The sequence below is a fragment of the Nelumbo nucifera genome, chromosome 2 (assembly GCF_055504915.1).
Source record: "Nelumbo nucifera cultivar China Antique chromosome 2, China Antique-T2T, whole genome shotgun sequence".
NCBI lineage: Eukaryota > Viridiplantae > Streptophyta > Magnoliopsida > Proteales > Nelumbonaceae > Nelumbo > Nelumbo nucifera.
The window spans coordinates 20,721,701-20,742,190 of NC_142650.1; the positions used below are offsets into that span (position 1 = coordinate 20,721,701).

At 40.7% G+C, this 20,490-nt stretch overlaps 1 long non-coding RNA gene across 6 annotated transcripts in view; it reads left to right on the forward strand.

Annotated features, from left to right (window-relative positions):
• Window positions 1-20,490, forward strand: part of LOC104595108 (uncharacterized) — a 31,776-nt gene that overhangs the window by 8,227 nt on the left and 3,059 nt on the right. The gene's annotated exons all lie outside the window — the stretch shown is intronic.

Consider the following 20,490-nt stretch of genomic DNA (forward strand, 5'->3'; position numbering starts at 1 on the left):
GGTTCAAGTCCTTCTTGTTTTGGAGGTCTCTGGAGAGAGCGGCTACCTCTTCTCTTTTTTCTCCCATTCCACAGAAAATGAATCTTTTGTGGGAGGATCATCAAGGGCACCATAAGGGTGTTAGTGGTACCATAAGTGATTTATTTGATATTCTTTCATCTTACAGTAACCTTCTAACCCCTTTTTGAGAATTATGGAGGGTAACGGAGTTGAAAACAAACCCGGGAGTGAAATGGGACCAGTGGAAGGAGGTGTTGGAGACCTTTTCGAGGATAGGACCATTACTACAGTTAAGTTGGATGGTTCAATGGTCACAATCTGCAAAGGTGGCCATTGGTGCTCTTAGGAAGTTAGGGTATATCACTGGTGAGGAAGTGAAACCCGAAACTAACAGCTCCTGGTGGGTACAAGAAAATTATATGGTGATGACTTGGTTGTGTAATTCGATGCTACCTTATATAAGTAAGAATTTTTTGTGGGCAAATGCAACTAAGGAAATATGGGATGGGGTTGTAGAAACCTACTCACAGAGTGAGAATGTTGCTAGGACTTACTAGTTGAGGAATCAGATTATTGCTACAAGGCAGGGAGATAGACCTATTGCTGTTTACTTTTCAGCCCTTAAAACCCTATGGCAGGAGATTGACCATCTGGAGACAATTGTTTGGAAAACCACTAAGGATGTAGCTGCCTACCAAAAGCTCCTAAAGAAGTATAGGGTTTTTGAATTTCTTGTTGGCCTTAATCCCGAGTATGATATTGCAAGACAACATATTATTTCCAGGGGCTGTGTTACTCTCTCCCAGGCATATGCCTTTGTATTAGGGGAAGAGAGCAGGAGAAATGTGATGATGAAAATTTCTAGTTTTGATCAATCAGCCATGGTTAGCACTGTGAAACCTAACCAAGGTGGAGACCGGGGTGGTAGTGAAATCAAGAAGGAAGACAAAAATGATACCTGCTAGAAGCTTCATCCTCATCTTGTATCAAATAGAATTAAAAACAAGAAAAGAAATGCTCACATGCAGTCACTGGTGACATACCGGCCCCTCCTACTACAGCTATTCTGGAGTCTGTTACAGCTGTTGCAGTGAGGGCCGAACTTGAGAGATATGGGCAGTTCTTGAATCAGCGGGATACAGTCAGTTCTAATTCAATATGTGGACAACTAGGTACAGGTGGTTCTGGTGGAGCACACTATTTCTTTTGCTCACACAAGTAGTTCACATGCCACTGCAAATTATGTTTCTACTACAGGTAAAGGAGGGACCTCCTTGGATTATAGATTCTAGAGCCTCAGAGCACATGACCCATAGTTCCACTACTTTTTCTTTTTACTAGCTTTGTTCTAGTAGAGACAAAGTTTCCATAGTTGATGGATCTCATGTTCCCATTGCTAGGAAGGGGTCTGTCAAGATTAATGATTCAATTTCCCTTCCCTCTGTCCTTCATGTTCTTAGATTGAGTGCTAACCTGTTATCTATTAGTAGTTTGACTAAGAACCTGAATTGCTTAGTAATTTTTTCTCCTGGTCATTGTGTCTTACAGAATCTGGATTCAAAGAAGACGATTAGGATTGGTCGTGAAGTGAATTGAATCTACCTCCTGGATGTGCTTCCACATCATCAGGGTCATCATGTCAACAGGGATAGTGAGTCGGGGTTTGTGAGCCAGATTATGCTTTGGCATAATCGTTTGGGCCATTTGTCTTTTTCTTCTTTGAGTTTCTTATTTCCAAAGTTTTTTGAATCCGTTAATTTGTCCAGTCTGGAGTGTGAAGGTTGTCAACTTGGAAAACATTGTAGACATTCCTTTAAACCTAGTAATAAAAGATGTCCATCTCCTTTTGATGTTATTCATTCTAATATGTGGGGACCATATCATGTTCCTTCTTGTTAGACAGTTTTGTATGCCCTTAGCTTCAATCAGAATGATGTACTTTATGAGTTTATTGTAAATGAATAAAAGTGCATATTTGATTCATGTTCCCTTGGTATGTTTCTATATAATACCCTTAAACTGGACACTTAATGAAACTCGTGTTAGTTTAGAATGTTCACAGCCAGTGGGTCGGTCTGGGGAGATCTATTTTGACAAAGCTGACACTGTGGTGCCACCAAGTCGGTTGGGGTGGCCTGTCTCAGCTGCCAGGGTGAGACCCTAGGCACATACAGTGTAGGATTAATTGAATCTTTGAACTGGACCAGATTTTCAGTATTGCCTTGGACTTTGGAGACTGATGGGCAAAACTGGAAAGTTACACCCAACCCCTAGACTCAATTATGATACTGCACTAGTTGTCGGATTTGGCTGTCTTTGATATACCAATCAGTGAGATCCTTAGCGGGGGTCAAAACTTGGATATGTTGGGACAGTCTGAGAATTCATCTGAGTGGGTGATCATAGTGACAGGATCAACCCCTTTGTCGGACAAAGGTAATGATCGGGGATGCACTCTCACTGATGGAAACCAAGACTGCCGATAGCCGATTTCAACCGTTGAGATTTGTTTTTGCAAAATATATTTATATATATATGTGCTATGGTTTTGAAATGATTTGCAAAAGGGTTTTAATTCCCAGGATCCATATAAGTAGAGAGTGCAACACTGTTCCTTGCAGCCGAGGGAGAGGTCCTCTCTTGTCGGGCAGTGTATGATCATTATGGGCTGAGAGGTTAAGTGTAAGACCATTGAGGATAATACCTGATGGGTTAATCTTGCATCTGCCCACAGTCCCTGGGTGTTATAAGGTGGCTTGGCCCAGGGACCACTTAGGGTAAGTGTTGGGTCCATAGAGCTCATAAGATGGGTTTCAGGGGGTGCACTGTCCATAACAGTGTATTTGGCCAGGCCTTGTAACAAAGGCTGGGCCGAACCCATGTGGCTGATGTGTAGATCAATGTTTGGGTCCCATGCCATACAAGGAAGCCCAATTGGGCAGCAGTTAGGAAGGTTAAGTGAGTACATAAGCTTAATGGGCCTAAAGCCCATTTCGAACTGGCCTATTTAATTAGTTAATTATGGGGCGAATTCTGAGATAAATTAGCAGATAGGATAGGGTCTTGATCCTATCCACTCATAGAGTCCAGATCTGAATGTGATTCAGATCTAGAAACCTCCTAATGAGATTAGGAGAAAGCTAATCTAATCTGCAGATAAGATAAGGGTTTATCCCTATCACCTAAAGAGAGGTCTTATCCAAATCATATTTGGATAAGCTGCTCCTAATTGGATTAGGAGATGATCTTTTAGGTTAACAAAAGAAGGGGGCGGCAGCCTAAGACACAGACACATTCAGATCCTCTTGAGTGTTGAAATCACAAGAAAAGAGAATTCTGCACCCTGCGAATACTCTCTTGCCGCCTCCTTATTGTCGCCGCCATTACCTTCAGTTCGATCTCCAATTCTTGGGAGAAATCAAGATCTGATCTTGATACCAATCTTTTGGGAAAAGATTGATTGGAGCTGTATTCACAAGCCATCCAGTTGATTCTTGCGAAGGGTCATGTTCTTTTGGAAGAACATTGCTGATTCTGCTCCATCCTGCACTGCGCCATTTTCAGTGGGAGCAGATTTTGGATCCTTCCTTGGGCATGAACACCTCCATTGGGAGATATTATTTCTTCGTATCAGGTACATCCTCCATCCTACTCCTTTTGGTTCAGATCTGGTTTGGTTCATGGTTCAAGAATAATCCTTGAAAATATGATTTTCTAAAATAGGGAATGCGATTCCCAGTTGAAGGGAGAGAAAAATTTTTGAAATTCGCCCCCTTATTCCGCAATCTTTGGGCGTCCATACGATGGATATCTCTCATTCCTTCACTTCTATGGGTGGCTATCGATATTTTCTCTTATTTGTGGATGATTTTTCTCGATATTCTTGTTTTACTTAATGAGATCTCGAGATGAGGTACCGTCCTTAGTTCGACAATTTCATCAGATGGTGCTAACACAGTTTGGGATACGAATTAAGGTGTTCAAATCAGACAATGGCAGGGAATATTTTGAAAAATACCTTGTTTCGTATCTATTAGAATATGGTGTTGTCCATTAGAGCAAATGTTCCTATAGTTCATAGCAGAATGGTGTTGCAGAGAGGAAGAATAGACACATTGTTGAAATTGCAAAAAGCATGATGATCACAACTACTGTTCTAGTTTGGTTTTGGGGTGATGCAGTTCTCATAACAGCCTTTTTGATTAATAAGGTGCCCTCCCATATACTTAGATTCAACACACCATTCAGTCTCATTTTTCCTGAAGGGGAGATGTTCCATATTCCTCTTAGGATGTTTGAGTGTGTTTGCTTTGCACATATTCTTGGTCCTCACTGCTCGAAGCTTGATCCGAAGGCAAAGAAGTGTTTCTTCCTTGGATATGCTGAAAATCAGAAAGGACTATTGCTATGGTCCAGTCTCTGGGAGTCGGTATGTTACTATGGATGTCACAATTTTTTAGTCCACATCCTTCTTCTCGAAGAATCCTTCTCAGGGGGAGTGTTTTGGGGAAGTGAGTGAATAGTCTATTCCTCTTCCAGTTCTAGTTCATGTGTCCACTCCTATGTCTGATCCTCCTATGTCACGTACCTTACCACCTCCTTTGTGTCCTGCTTCTCAGTGTTACTCACGACAGAGACTTTATAGGGAGGTTGATTCCACTGCAGAAGAACAACTCACATCACTTCATGTTGGTTCCTTGAGACTCCAGATTCTGCTGACACGGATTCAGGTATTCCTCTTGATCCCTCTACTGTTTCAGTTCCCATTGATTTTACTAATTCCATTACAGATAACCTGTACCTTCCTATTGCTCTCAGAAAAGGGAAGAGAAAGTGTATTGCTCATTGTATTTCACAGTATCTATCCTACAGTAGACTTTCTCCTTCCTACTGTGCTTTCCTTTCCTCTCTTGACTCAGTGTCTATACCCAAGGGTGTCAATGAGGCTCTCTCCAAACCCGAGTGGAAGACAACTATGCAGGAAGAGATGGAAGCTTTAATTAAGAATCAGACATGGGAGATTGTGGATCTACCAGAGGGCAAGAAGATTGTTGGATGCAGATGGGTTTACACAGTCAAATATAAGGCAAATGGAAGTATAGAAAGGTATAAGGCCAAACTTGTTGCAAAAGGGTACACATAGACCTATGGCATTGATTACTTAGAGACCTTTGCACCAGTTGCAAAGATGACTTCTGTTTTGATACTTCTTTCTCTTGCTGCCACATACTCTTGGCCCCTTTTTCAACTTGATGTGAAAAATGCTTTTCTAAATGGAGATCTACAAGAGGAAGTGTATATGGATCTTCCTGCTGGTTTCTACAATGATGCTGAAAAGGGGAAGGTATGCAGACTTAAGAAGTCACTTTATGGTTTAAAGCAGTCTCCTAGAGCATGGTTTGACAGGTTCAAGAAGGCCTTGGTTGCTTTTGGCTACACTCAAACTCAATCTGACCATACCTTATTTGTGAAGCGAAGGGGATCCTTGGTGTCAATTCTAATTGTTTATGTGGATGATATTGTTGTCATAGGAAATGACCTAAGTGAGATTGACAGTTTGAAGAAGAATCTCCACAGGGAATTTGAAATTAAGGATCTTGGAGAGCTTAAGTACTTCTTGGACATTGAAGTTGCAAGATCAAAACATGGAATCTTTATTTCTTAGATGAAGTATGTTTTGGATCTTCTACAAGAAACAAGGAAGCTTGGAACAAAGGCAGTCAACATTCCTATTGATTAGAATCACAAAATTAATGCATCAGAAGGTGAACTGGTAAAGGACATTGGGAGATATCAGAGACTTGTGGGGCGGCTGCTGTATTTGCGTATGACAAGACTAGACATCTCCTATGTAGTGAGTGTGATGAGCCAGCCAATACATGCATGCCCTACGAGTCCAGCATTGTGAGGTTGTTGACAGGATTATTGCTTATCTGAAGGGACACCCAGGCAAAGGCATACTATTTGCTGATCATGGACAATTGAAACTAGAGGTTTATACAGATGTTGATTGGGCAGTATGCTTTGATGACAAGAGATATAATTCAGGAGTCTACACCCTTGTTGGGGATAACCTAGTCTCGTGGAAAAGTAAGAAACAGACAGTGGCGACAAGATCAAGTGTAGAAGCTGAATACAGGGCCATGGCACATGGAGTTTCAAAACTTCTCTGGATCTGTTCCTTGTTAAGAGAGATCGGTGTAAAGGCAGAAGAACCTATGATGTTGTATGTAATCAGGCAGCAATTAACATTGCCTATAACCCAGTTCAGCATGACCGGACAAAGCACATTGAAGTGGATAGACATTTCATCAGAGAAATGGTGACTTCTGGGGAAGTTCGTCTCCCATACATTGCTTCTGATTTGCAACTTGCTAATGTTCTCACAAAAGGTGTTGAAATGAACAAGCTGGAGCATGACCTATGCAAGTTGGGAATGTGTGACATTTACTCCCAACTTGAGGGGGAGTGTTGAGTTGGGCCAATTTCTAGTTATTCGGCCCAATTATTTATCTTATATTTTTAAGTTGTTAAGTTAGGAAGTTATTGGGCTTTAGGTCCATTAGTTTATGTTTTTTAAGTTGTGACTGTTCAGCTACTTAAGTAGCCGCCCTACTAAGGGCATTCTTGTAATTTCCTATTCTTTTAATTTGAGTATATAATACAAAGAGGGGTTGGAGGCCAAAACTAATTTCAATTCTGGTTGACATCTTACTCCTTGTCTTCTCCTCTCTTCTCTCTACTGTTGAAACTCTTCATCTTCTTCTTCTTTCTCTTCACAAGGAATTCATCTAAAATTGCAATCAGTGATTTCTACTTCCCCCATTATGTGAATCTGTACGCATAAGGACTTGCAAAAGTAGACTTCTGTTTATGTGCGCGCCTACCATTGGGGGAAGCTTCTTTTTAGTGCTTCCCCCAACGGGTAGGTGTTTATTCACTGCTTTGCTGATGTGGCACCATGGCACCTAAGTGTCTATAAATGGGTTCATCATTGCTTTTCTCAGTTTTCCAAACAAATCAAGTACAAAATGTTTAATCAATAAACATCCACGATTCCAAACACATACAAAATGGGATTCATGTTGCCAACCCCATATAGTTGGGACAATGCTTAAATGATGATGACAAGTTCTCATAACTAACATCCTACAAGTAAAATGGCGATGAGTTTTAACATAAGATTTGTCAAATCTTGGTATTTTATAAATAACAAAATAACCTATCTACTAACACCAAAATCAAGCAAACATACAAGTATTGACCCATTAAATATGGACTGCTCAAGAAGTATTGAACCTATAGCTTCAATTTCTCCAAGTCTAAGCTTTAAGTATTTTTAAACCCTTTTAACCCTTTTTTAATCAATAACTCAGGAAATCAATTTCATTAGAATTAGAAAAATAGTACAACCAAAAGGTGTGAGGGAAACAAAGAGGACACTGAATGTCCAAACCCCCAAAAAATTACATGTAGGCCCAAAACATTAACTGTCTTTGTACCCCTTGTTTGGCCAGACTATCTACCAAACTGTTGGCCAATCTTCTAACCTGATTATTTTGAATCAGCATTTCCTTGGAAAGCCTTTTAAATCTTCTAAGGCCATTCCTTTGGTTCCAATTGACTCCTTCCCCTTATCTTAACCAGTCCACAACTGTTTTGGAGTCACCTTCAATAATTAGTCTTTCCAGACCCAATTCCTTAGCCTTCTCAAGCCCCAAAACAATAGCTAAGAATTCTGTAGAAGCCACATCAGTATACCCAACTGGACCCAAGAATAAGGCACAAATATTGCCTTCCTCATCCCTGATAGCTCCTCCAGTGCTTGTAGGGCCTGGATTGCCCACATTGCTCCCATCAAAGTTCAATTTGAACCAGCCATGGGGCAGAGGAGACCAAACCACTGATACAACTTGTCTTAGAGGATGAAGCAACTATAATCCCCCAGGCTCTGAAAAATTCATCAATCTGAAAATCTGAGAACAAGCTCAAGGTCTTAGCCAAATGAGCCACTCGAAGGGTGACCTCAATCAATGCTTCCTTAGTTCTTTCCTTTTTCCCAAAAATTCTAGAGTTTCTTTCCTCCTAGACTGTCCAAACAATATCTGCCCTTGTACATTTCCAATTTTCCACATCAGTCTACCTCTTTTAGTAGCGCACCTACAAATAAAAGAGGAAAATAGCCCTTCCAAGCTAACAGGAAAGAGCCACTTGCAACCAAAAAGTGAGGCAAACCACTCCCAGATAAAGCTAACAAAGTGACAGGAGATTAAAAGGTGAAAAGCAGTCTCACCGTTAGCCTTGCACAAGTTGCACTAGTTGGGGGACAAGCACCAACTTGGCCTTTTTCTTTGAAGCTTATCACAAGTATTAATGCAACCATGAAACACTTCCTAATAGAAGGTACTCACTCTAGGGAGAATGATGTGGACTGAAAGACAAATTACATGTAGTACCTCAAGTATACAACAATAAACACAAGAAATACCAAGCTGAAAACAACAAACAAGTTGGATGTTTAGGGATTTCAGACCTGAACCTGAAGTAAAACTCCTCCTGCAATAGTTCCGCTACAGTAACAATGGCAACAAGCTGGCCTCCTGCACGGACATGCAACTATAGAGGGATTGGAAGGTGCCAAAAATGGGTTGACTCCTCAAAACCCAAGCTCCGAATACTTGAAACCTTATATGGGGCTGAACTACAATTCAATCAAGAGAAAAAGAACCAAAAAGTGACATAAAATAACCTGAGGCATCCTAAAAGTCTCTCACGATATTTTCCTTTCCCGGGTTTCCACCAAAAATCTCTCATCATCTTTTCCAACTTTCTCACAATAACCTGAGGTATCCTAAAAGCGACATAAAATAGATAGGAAGGTCCACTAAAGTAGACTTGATCAAAGTTATCCTCCCTCCTAATGATACATAATCCGTCTTCCAACCAGCACGCCTCTTCTCAAACCTTTTCACCATTGGGTTCCAAAAATTCAGAGATCTGGAGTTGTCACCAAGAGTGAGCCCTAAGTACTTGACCGATCAATTACCTTTCTCATTGCCTAAAAAACTTGCCATCTCCCCCAACAAATCTTCATGCACATTAACTCCAACTACAACACTTTTATTCCAATTAATCCTTAGGTTAGAGACCCTTTCAAAGAGATTCACTACCAACTTCAAGTTTTCCACTCCAGTCCTATTGTCCTCACAGAAAACTAGAATATCATCTACAAATTGTAGGTGAGTGTTGAAGGCATTTTTTTAATCCAAATAATATTTAACTAATACATAACCCAAATAAGTGGGTTGGCTAGTCTGCTAGTCAAATCATCAAAACTATAAAAAAATGTCTTGTACGGGAGTTCCCTTTCTTTAAGTAGAAGGGACAGGTGTCCTTCACCTATGGGGAGGAGGTAGTTACATAACTACCTCATTCCCTATTTAAGCTCCTTAAGGGGAAGCTAGACTCCTATAAGAAAATTGTATCTCAAGAGATTCTTAAGAACAATCAAGATATAGAGAGAAGAAAAGAGAAATGATCAAGGGAAGACAAGGAAAGAAAAGAAGTCTCACTAATATAGGTAGGAAAAGGAAGGTCCTCTCCATGAATACTTCCTATTATATGTCTTCTGTCATGTGTCTTTCTTCCTCTCTCTTTTATTTTTACATTTGAAAAAGGAAATGGAGGGAAATAAACCATCTATGACCAAGTGCTTCTACTTGGTTGATTATGGTCCCTCTTTCAAGACAAAGTTAGGGATTAAACCATCTACAGTCTAATTCTCAAGGACTGATTATGGTTCCCTTCAAATGAAAATGAAGAACTGAGGGATAAAAACCGTCTACAATCAAATATTTAGTTTGATTGACTACGGTTCCCTTCTTGTATGCAAAATCCAAAGGATTATGGCTGTTTAGAGTCAGAATTTCATCTTATAGACTACAACTTATTGTGAAAAAAAGGAGTGAGAAGGAAATCTTCTTTGTATCAAAAAGAAAAGAAAGAGAGAAATGTATTGTTGTAGAGTTTCTCAATTGTATTTTCTTTTTTTTTTCTCTTCTCATTCTTGTCACTTGATGTAAAAGAAGTGCAAATGAAAAGTTTTTTTAAGTACTCTATTGCTCTTTCTTTTGTTTTATGCGTTCATTTCTCTAAGTCAGAACCAAAAGGTGTTCTTTACTTTCTTGTGGAGATGTAATTAAGGGGAACAATCCATATGATTCCCTGAATGGGCCTTATCCAGAATAATAAAAATTCAATCACTTGATTGAGTGAATTATGTTGCATGAAAATTTATTAAAATTTTCACGCCAGTAGTGAGTTACCTAAATTCTACCCCTTCCAATTGACTAGCCCTTAAACAGCTGCATGTTATTAGCTCTTGTGCTCAACTTGCTAAGCACCTAGGCTACCAAGGTAAAAAGGAAGGGAGACAATGGATCACCTTGTCTAAGGCCTCTAATTCCTTCAAAGAAATCTACCATTAACCCATTGAAAAAAATTGAATAATGAGTAGACTGCAAACACCCTTTAATCCATTTGCACCAAAGCTCTCCAAAACCACAACTTCTCATGATTTTTTATTAAAAACTCCCAGTCCATGAGATCATAAGCTTTCTCCACATCTAATTTCAGAATTCCTTTCTTTCTTAGTCTTTTCTGGGCCTCGATACACTCATTGGCAATTAGGATCTGATCTACGATTTGCCTATCTTGAATAAAAGCCCCTTGAAACTGAGGTATGAGTGAGGGAAGAACCTTCTTGACTCTAAGGGATAGAACCTTAGTAGTTATCTTATATATGCTTGTAACCAAGCTGACGGGACGAAAATCCTTGGAATGGGTAGCACCAACTTTCTTGAGAACCAAAGGTATAAAAGTTGAGTTCATTCCCGGGCTAATTTTTCCCCTCCTATGGAATTCCCTAAAGATTGATCAAATCGTCTCTGATTATCTCCCAACAATCCTAGAAGAAAGGCATTGTAAAGCCGTTGAGCCTTGGAGCTTTAGATCTATCCATTGAAAAAATTGTTTCCTTGATTTCCTCCTTTTTAAACCTTTTCTCTAGGATCTCTACTTGATTATTCCCAGAGTCTCCCAATCAAGACCTTTAATTGACCAACTCTCGTTAAGTGGTCTACGAAAGATTGACCTAAAGTGATCTGCAAAGGTCCTGGCTATCTTAGTGTGATAAGTAATCTCAATCTCCCCCAAGCTTAAGGAAGTAATTAGGCTTTTCTTCCTTCTGCCATTTGCAATGGAATGAAAAAATCTTGTATTACCATCACCTTCCTTGATCCATTTCTCCCTGGACTTCTATTTCCAACAAATTTCCTCTCTGAGAAGAGTAACCTCCAGTTCCTTCTTCATAGACCACCACAAATCTCTGTCACTATCTGATAGGGGCCCCTCCATCTCCTTTTTATCAATCTCCTCAATCTAAGAAAACAAACTAGCTTTCTTTTCCTCTGGTCTCCCAAAGGTCAATTTGTTCCACTCTTTTATTCTTTCTTTGAGCAACTGCAATTTTTTTATGAACTTTTGGCCCTCCTAAATAGGTGGCTGAATTGGAAAATCCCACCACTCTTTAACTTTGGCTTTGAAATCGGTGTGGGTAAGCCACATGTTTTCAAGCCTAAAGGGGGATGGGCCTCTATCAAATCTCTTCTAAAATAAGCAAATTGGCTAATGATTCAAGGTGACTCTAGGCCAAGTTCTTCCCAACAAATTTGTCCAATGCTCTTCCCAATCTATAGAAATGAAAAATCTATCAAGCTTAGGGCATATTGGATTAGCCTGAAGGTTTGACCAAGTAAACCTATGATTCCCGAGAGGGAAGTCTTTCAGTTAAAAATCCTCTATGAATTCATTGAATTTCCTCATACTTGTAGTAGTGACCCTTCCTCTACCTCGTTTGTTTCTTTCAGATATCTAATTATGTCAAGATCACCCCCTATGCACCAGGGCCCCTCCCAAAGCCCTCTAATATCTGCCAATTCCTCCCATGACAACTTTATCTCTCTATATGAATTTGGCCCATAGACATTTGTAAGCACCCATTCAAATCCATCATGTACATTCCTCAACTTTACTGAGACAAAGAATTTTTCCACCAGTTCCTTAGACTTAGTACACTACATTGCTACCTCCTTCTAGACTGTGATTATGCCAAGGGGGAAAACTCCATCTTATGTTCCTTTTTTCCCAAATTCCTATAATCCATTTATTATCAACCTCTTGAATTTTAGACTATTGGATCAACATTGTGTCAGATTTTTCTTTTCTCAGCACTTCCTTTATTGCTCTCCTCTTTGTGGCACTCCCTAGACCCCATACATTCCCGCTAATAATCTTCATGGTCAATGCTAATAAAGTTCCTAGGCCTTAGACTAACTACAGACCTCCCTTTCTTCTTCCCCCTCTTGCACTGAATTCCTTATCCCCATCCACATCATTTAATAGTTTCTCAACTTCATTCAGCTTCTTCCTTCTTTTTCCCCCTTTCTTATTACCTCTCTTGGGTTAGAGGTTCGTCTCCTTGCCCTTATTCACCTTTAACCCCATTTTAACTGCCAAGTCGACCATGGGATCCTCCCCCATCTGTAATTCTTGTCTATTTACTAACCCATTAGAACACCTTTGAAAGTCTTTGATTTTAACTCCTCAGGTTTGTGATTCTCATCCCCTTCAAGTGTTTCAACCACTCCCTCCATTCCCCCTTTTCCCCTTCAACATCTAACATAGGCAAGTCCGAAATAAGGATGGGAGCTGGTAAGTCTACATGGTCAGGGGAACAACAGTTAGTACCCAAAACTAAACCACTAGAGTTGTAGAGCTTACCAAGAGGAAGAGGAGTTAACAAGACTGGCGGTAGGACTTATGCTAAATTTCCCTGTTCAGTCTTAGTGCTTCCCACACGTAGAGAGTTGGCACTGTCAAGTTGGGAGTGTGTCACTTTTGTATCATTATGTGCCAAGCCTTGAGCTATTTCCCCAACCAGATTAGTTGATGAAGTTAACTAGTTCCCCTACTCATCCACCTTTCGGAGCTCCTGTACTTGTTGCTGATCTTGAAATGGCTGCTCACTATCTTGATTACCAGTTGACCCCTGATGTAGATGGCAGGATTTGTTAAGACCACTTTTAGCTTGAGGCCACACCAAATTATTTGCCTCCAACTGTTTCTAAGGCTCTTGCATGGCCCTTGATTACCCTTTCACTCCCAATGAATCTTGGAAGCCTCTTGAATTGGAATCATCTTGAGTACAACTAACTTTCCACCTCGTAGAGAGAATTGAAATGCCGATTGTCTTCAACATAGAGCTAGACCTGGACTGTTTCTTCCATGCTACCTATACTCGAAACCTCTTTAGGAACACTAGCTTCTTCAAATTGCCAAAGTTGTTCCACCCCTCATCACTAGAATCGTCTCTCCAGTCTGTGTTAGACCTAGTATAGTGCGGGTTGGGTTTGTCTTGGAGAGATGCAGGGACTTTCACCCAAACCACCTGATCGGATTTTGCCCCCTTGTAAGCTAGATGGGGTTGAGGGGGACGAAGCTAGACCCAAACTACCATATGCTTTTGACCTGCCCTGAGTAACTTGTGTGACTTTTAAGATGTCACGTGAGCTAGACTTAATGAATGAATCAACCGGGCGGTCCACCCCTGGTTCCTTTCCTTTCCCTCCATCCTTCTTAATAGCCTTCACATAGGTTAGCTTACCACCCTTTTGGTCCAACCTTTTAAATTCAAACAATTTTCCTAGGTTTGCCTTAAAAGGGAAATTGGAGCCAAAAGAAGTTTTTGTTTGACGGTGCAGCTTCCTTGACTAAATGGCTACCGTTGAGTGGGGAGGAGGCCTCTTCTTTCTTTCCATGTGTATACTTATCCTCCACATCAGCATCTTCTTCTTCCTTTGCCCTCCCCAACCACAGTGTCGCTTCAGCTTCCAACGCAATCCAAATTGTCCTCCACCTGCCACCAGTGAATACTTTAAACGACCTTGGAATCCTTCCTAGTTTTGCTCCCCCAACTACGATTCTTACTACTTGAAGGTCTGTGGTGTTAACTCCCCTGAGGTCACTGCCGCACAACACTGCTATTTGTTCAAAGATGTTGGTTCGGCTGATTTAATGTATATGTTAGTCATTGTTGGGTCTTAAGTCATTAGTTATTGGGCCTAAACTTGTTTAATGTTTTATTTGTCTAGGTGTCTCATCACTAATCAGGGGCATTCTAGTCCATTCATGTAACACTATGTGATAAACATATATATAAGATAGTAGGGTCGGCTGAAAGGTTTAGAGCTGCCATTCTCAAACTTTCTCCTCTTCTTCTTATCTTCTTCTTCTTCGGCTGCTGTGTTCCAGCAAACATGGTATCAGAGCATTAATCCATCTCCTGGTTACAGCCGCCGCCACCTTTTCTACTCTTATCTATTCCTTCTTTTTTCTTCTCTATCTTGGTCGCTGTGAAGAAACCCTAGGGTTGACCGTAGAACACAGCAAGATCTGTATCTAGGGTTTCCCTTGGTTGTAGGGCCCAAGGGGAGTTTGTCCCAGAAGTTGATGCCCTACTAGACTCCTTACAGCAGGTAGTAGCCATTCAAGTGCTAAGAGAGACCTGTGTGGAATAGATCTTGGTGGAAGGACTGATTTCGGCAGTCCTAGTACAGGTCGTAGGGGTGATTACAGTCTACAACAGCAGAAGTCAGCACAGTGCAGCGGTGGGTTGCTCTTGGTTTCAGATCTGTTACGAGTTATCAGGACTGTAACAACCTCGGTAAGTTGAAACAGTATTCTTTGTACTGAGTTTGCAATCGTGATCATTGTAAGAGGGAGGGGATGTCTTCAATATCGGGGGAAGTGTCTTCTAGGGATAATAGATCTGGTGGGAGATCTCCTAATCTGGAGAATCCAAATCTGCACAACTTGCAGATCACTAGTGTGTTGTTGGATGAATACAATTTCAGAGAATGGTCTGTTTCTGCCATGCTCTTCATTACTTCCCGGGAACTCACGAGTTATTTAGATGGGCAGAAGAAGGAACCTGAAGTGGGTAATGTAGAGTGCGCAGTTTGGCGTAAGGAGAATGCTATTGTTATGTCCTAGTTGCTTGCTTCAATGACTCCAAAGTAGCCAAGACTGTTCAACACTTTTCCACTGCTACTAAGATTTGGGAGAAAGTGTCTAAAACTTATGGACAGAGAAAGAACAATGCTAGAATTTATAGGCTAAACCAAGACATTGCTCCCTTGAGGCACGGAGATATGACGGTTGCAACGTATTTTGCAACCCTAGAAGGACTGTGGGAAGAGCTTGATCACCACCTTATTCTTGCTTGGGAGAATGCAAAGACAAGGAGAGGCATGATAAACAAATTGAAGAGGGTAGAGCCTTTAAGTTCTTGGTTGGTTTAGACCCAATATATGAGAGCATAAGGTCTCAAATTTTGGGAAGGGATGAAATGCCAGATTTACATCATGTTTATTATCTAGTAAGGAATGAAGAGGTTAGGAGGAAAGCGATGCAAGTTGACACTCAAATACAGCCAGCTGAACAGCCTGTTGAACATTCAGCCCTGATTTCTTCAAATCAAAAGGGGAACAAGTATTCAGATAAGAGGCATCTTAAGTGCACTCATTGTGAAGGTGAAAGGCATGTAAAAGAGATGTGTTGGGTTCTTTATCCTCATATGAAACCAGCTTTCTTGAGGAAAGACAAGAAGCACCAGAAGGGTCAAGCAGCAAGTGGGAACCTTGTTACTAGTCATAGTGGTGATAGCACAAAGAACACATCAACAGTTGCTTCTTTACTGCTAATGAGGTAGAGGTCCTTAGCCGGGCTTTAACCCGTCTAAGGACTAATTCTCTTACTTCCACCTCCCTTGCCAGATCAAGTATTGTCTCTGCTTTTAGTGCAACTAGTTCTATTGACTCTACTTCTTGGATTATTGATTCTGGTGCAACTGACCACATGACACATATGTCCTCTTTATTTTCTTCCTATCACTTATTGTTTGGTCAAGAAAAGATGAGAGTTGCTGACGGTTCTCTCTCCACCATCTCTGGGAAAGGGGTGGTTGACCTAAGCAAGGACCTCTCTCTTAAATATGTTCTGCATGTTCCCAATCTTACTTCCAATCTCTTATCTGTTTCAAAGCTTACCAAGAATTTGAATTGTAGCATAACCTTTTTTTCCTACTCATTGTATCTTTCAGGACAGATTGATGAAGAGAACGATTGGGAGCGGTCATGAGTATGGAGGTCTCTACTATTTTGATGCAGACATCAGTTCGGCCTTACAAACATCTGCTGCTAGTAGTCAAAATAATGTGGAGTCAATAGCTAGGTTACATTTGTGGCATGCTAGGCTAGGTCATTTACCTTTTTCATCATTGGAAGGGTTGTTTCCTGAATTATTCAAGGGTATTTCAAGTCAAAGTTTAGTTTGTGAAGTGTGTCAGTTGTCAAAACAATGTAGAATTGTTTATCCAGTTTCTAGTAATGAAATTCAAGCTCTTTTTGATTTGGTTCATTCTGATGTTTGGGGCCCTTCACCTCTTGTTTCTGTTGATGGCTTTCATTACTTTATCAGTTTTATTGATCACTACTCACGATGCACATGGATCTACTTGTTAAAAGGACGTGATGAAGTGCCACGGATAACCATGGCATTTTGTAAAATGATTGAAACACAATTTGATAAGAGGATTAAGCAATTCCAGTCAGACAATGCTGATGAATATTTTGAAAGATCCTTGAGCCTGTTCATGGAGGATGCTAGCATGCTACATCAGTCATCCTGTGCTAGTACCCCTCAACAGAATGGGGTTGTTGAGTGCAAGAATAGACACCTATTGGAGACCGCTCGAGCCTTGCTATTTCAGCACAAGGTTCCCAAGCACTACTGATCTCAAGCAGTCCTTACCGCATCATATCTGATAAATCGGATGCCATCCAAGGTGTTGGGTATGAAAACTCCTTTCTCTGTCCTTTGTCCTAATCTTCCAGACTGTCTTTGGTTGTGTATGTTTTATACATGTAAAGGATCCAAAGAAGACCAAGCTGGATCCTAGGGCTATGAAATGAATCTTTCTAGGGTACTCTCCTACACAAAAGGGTTACAAGTGTTATGATCTCGTCACCAAGAAGAAATATGTCACAAAAGATGTGGTATTTTTTGAGTCTCAATCCTATTTCCATTCTTCCTAGAATCCTCTTCAAGGGGAGACTAGTGGGATGGAAGAGGATTCTTCTTCCCCCTCCTTTTCTGTGCCTCTTTCTGCCTCGGGCCTTCCATCTTCTCCTCCTAATCATCCTAGTTGTAGCATCCCGGGTGAACCTAATGAGGCTCCCATTGTGCCTGTTACCACTCTTGATGCTGCAGATGTTACTAAGGACTCCAGTAGGCAACAAGAAGATATAAGAATTACCTACAACAGAAGGAAAAAGGGCCCTCTAACTCATGGCAGCAACCAATCGGACTCGGATCAACCTGTCTCAGCAACTCTAGGTAATCTTATCACACATACTTCTGATTTGGATCTCCCTATTGCACTTCGTAAGTCTACCCGTTCTTGTACTATCCAACACCCCATTGCTGAATTTGTTTCTTACTCACGTTTATCTCCTCATTATTATTCCTTTGTGTCAGCTCTCTCCTCCGTGCATGTCCCTACTAAGTATTCAGAGGCAGTGTCTGACCCAAGATGGAAAGAGGCTATGAATGAAGAAATGGAAGCCTTAATGAAAGCAAGGAATTGGGAATTAGTGGATCTACTAGAAGGGAAGAGCACTATCGGATGCAAGTGGGTGTTCACTGTAAAGCATAGGGAGGACGGGTCCATTGAAAGGTACAAGGCCAGACTTGTGGCAAAGGGGTTTACTCAAAAGGAAGGGATTGACTACAAAGATCCCTCATATGAGAGCAGTGGAAATGATTCTTAGGTACTTGAAGACTTGCCCAGGAAAATGAATTCTGTTCAGAAAACACAATAAAATTGAAATTGAAGCGTATACTGATGCAAATTGGGTCGGTTCTGTTGGGGATAGGAAGTCAACTTTTGGGTATTGCACGTTTGTTGGAGGGAATCTGGTTACATGGCAGAGTAAAAAGCAGAACGTGGTTACTAGATCAAGTGCAGAGGCTGAATATCGAGCTATGGCTCATGGTGTTGCTGAACTTCTATGGCTTAGGACCCTTCTTAGTGAGCTCGGGATAAAGATCGAGTGTCCTCTTAGGTTGTATTATGACAACAAGGCTGCCATCAACATTGCAAATAACCCAGTGCAACATGATAGGACGAAACATATTGAGATTGACCGACACTTCGTTAGAGAAAGAATAGTCTCAGGGGAACTCTGCATTCCTTATACTCCTTCCGAGATGCAAATTGCAGATGTGCTAACAAAAGGGCTAGCTTCAACGAAATTCTTGGACTTACTTGGCAAGCTAAACATGACTGACATCCATGCTTAGCTTGAGGGGGAGTGTTGGTTCGGCTGATTTAATGTATATGTTAGTCATTGTTGGGTCTTAAGTCATTAGTTATTGGGCCTAAACTTGTTTAATGTTTTATTTGTCTAGGTGTCTTATCACTAATCAGGGGCATTCTAGTCCATCCATGTAACACTATGTGATAAACATATATAGAAGATAGTAGGGTCGGCTGAAAGGTTTAGAGCCGCCATTCTCAAACTTTCTCCTCTTCTTCTTCTCTTCTTCTTCTTCGGCTGCTGTGTTCCAGCAAACAAAAGATTTCCTCAGCCCAGAGGTTGACTGGAAGCCTGAGGATTTTAATCTGGACAGCCTCAGTTTTGAGCTCTTTCTCATTACAGCAAGGGTTCCAGTTTTCAACCGAAGCCAAACCTTCATGGGTGTTAACAGAGGAAATCAGGTCGTGTCCGATGGCAAGGTCAAGGGTGGAAGCTCTTGATTCAAATGGATGGAATGAAGCCATCTCAATGCCGAAAACAGGGCCTTGATGTCTAGCAGCACGTAATTCCAGTCTTCAACTTTCTTACCCAGCAGCACCACCTTTTTTCTCTGCCATTCATCCATTTTTCCTTCAAGCATCATCGTCGAACACAAAGAAACACCGCAGAGAACTTTGAGAGCAGCTACCTATGCTTTCTCATCGCTTTTTGAAGCTTCACTTCTAACCTCTGTTTTGTTCTCTAAGACTATGATTGGTTTGAGAGACTTTTCTTTTTGCCACCTTTGATGTTCCAGGTCGTCCAGAGCTTTAGAAAATCTCACCTAGCCTTGTTTTTCCTTTCCTTTTGGTCTGCAAACAATCTGTTTCTTTCCCTTTCCAAATGTTTCACACAGTTGAATAAAAACTCCTCTACTGTTGGATTTCCTCTCCACCATAAAGTTCTTCCCTTGCATGCTTAGCTCACCCTTCCAACCAATTACTATAAGTCCAAAGAGAATATTGTCGATAAAGCCTTTCAACCACACTATCGCCTCCCTGCTTAGAAACACCACAGAGCGATTGTTTTCACTAATCTTAACCGCTAATCCTCCTGTTTCTTCTAGTAAGAATCTTTTCTTTTCCACTTCTAGCAACTTTCTCCATCTGTTTGCTGGTACAAAGTTCATCTCCATCGCCTCTTCACCACTAGTTTGCCGTAAAGTATCCTTCTTGATGGTTAAATATATTCTTGTGACCCAGAATATTAAAATAACATTAAAAAACTAAAATTGAGTAATAATTGAAAAACCTAAGATTATAAAATCATCAGTGGATGAGGATTTGATGGTTTCTTCTTTCATAATTTGTTTTCCTTTTCCATTGCATTACTCTCACTCAGTGGTCAAAAAGCCCAGCCCAACCAAGGCAGGGCAGGGCAGGGCCCCACAGGGACGGGTCAAATTGCCATCTCTGTGTAGGATACACATTAGATTTTACAGGTACAATGGATTTTCACCTAGGTTCAACACTCAACCCTTATTTACTTGCACTGATTATAGATGGATTAGCTAGACATATTCAAGGGGAGGTCCTATGGTGCATGTTGTTTGTTAATAACATTATTCTAATTGATGAAACTAATGAAGGATTACATGCAAAATTAAGTTAATGGACAAATACCTTAGAAATAAGAGGTTTTAAAATTAGTAGGATTAAAATAGAATATATGCTATGTAAATTTAATAATATGATAGGAGTGCAAAGAATATGCATATAGTTGGATACCAATAGATAACTCAATGTGACCTTCCAATACCTTGGTTTGATAATTCATAACAAGGGAGAGAAGGATATCACCTGTAGAATTAGAGCAGGATGGCCAAAATGGAAGGGTGCATCCGGAGTCTTATGTGATAGGCGGATACTAAGATTGAAATGGGAATTCTATAAAATAGTTGTAAGACCATCTATGTTGTGTGGAGTAGAGTGTTTCACAGTCAAGAAATAACATGTCCAAAAAATGTGTGGCAGAAATGCTCATGCTGAGATGAATGAGTAGAAAAACTACAAAG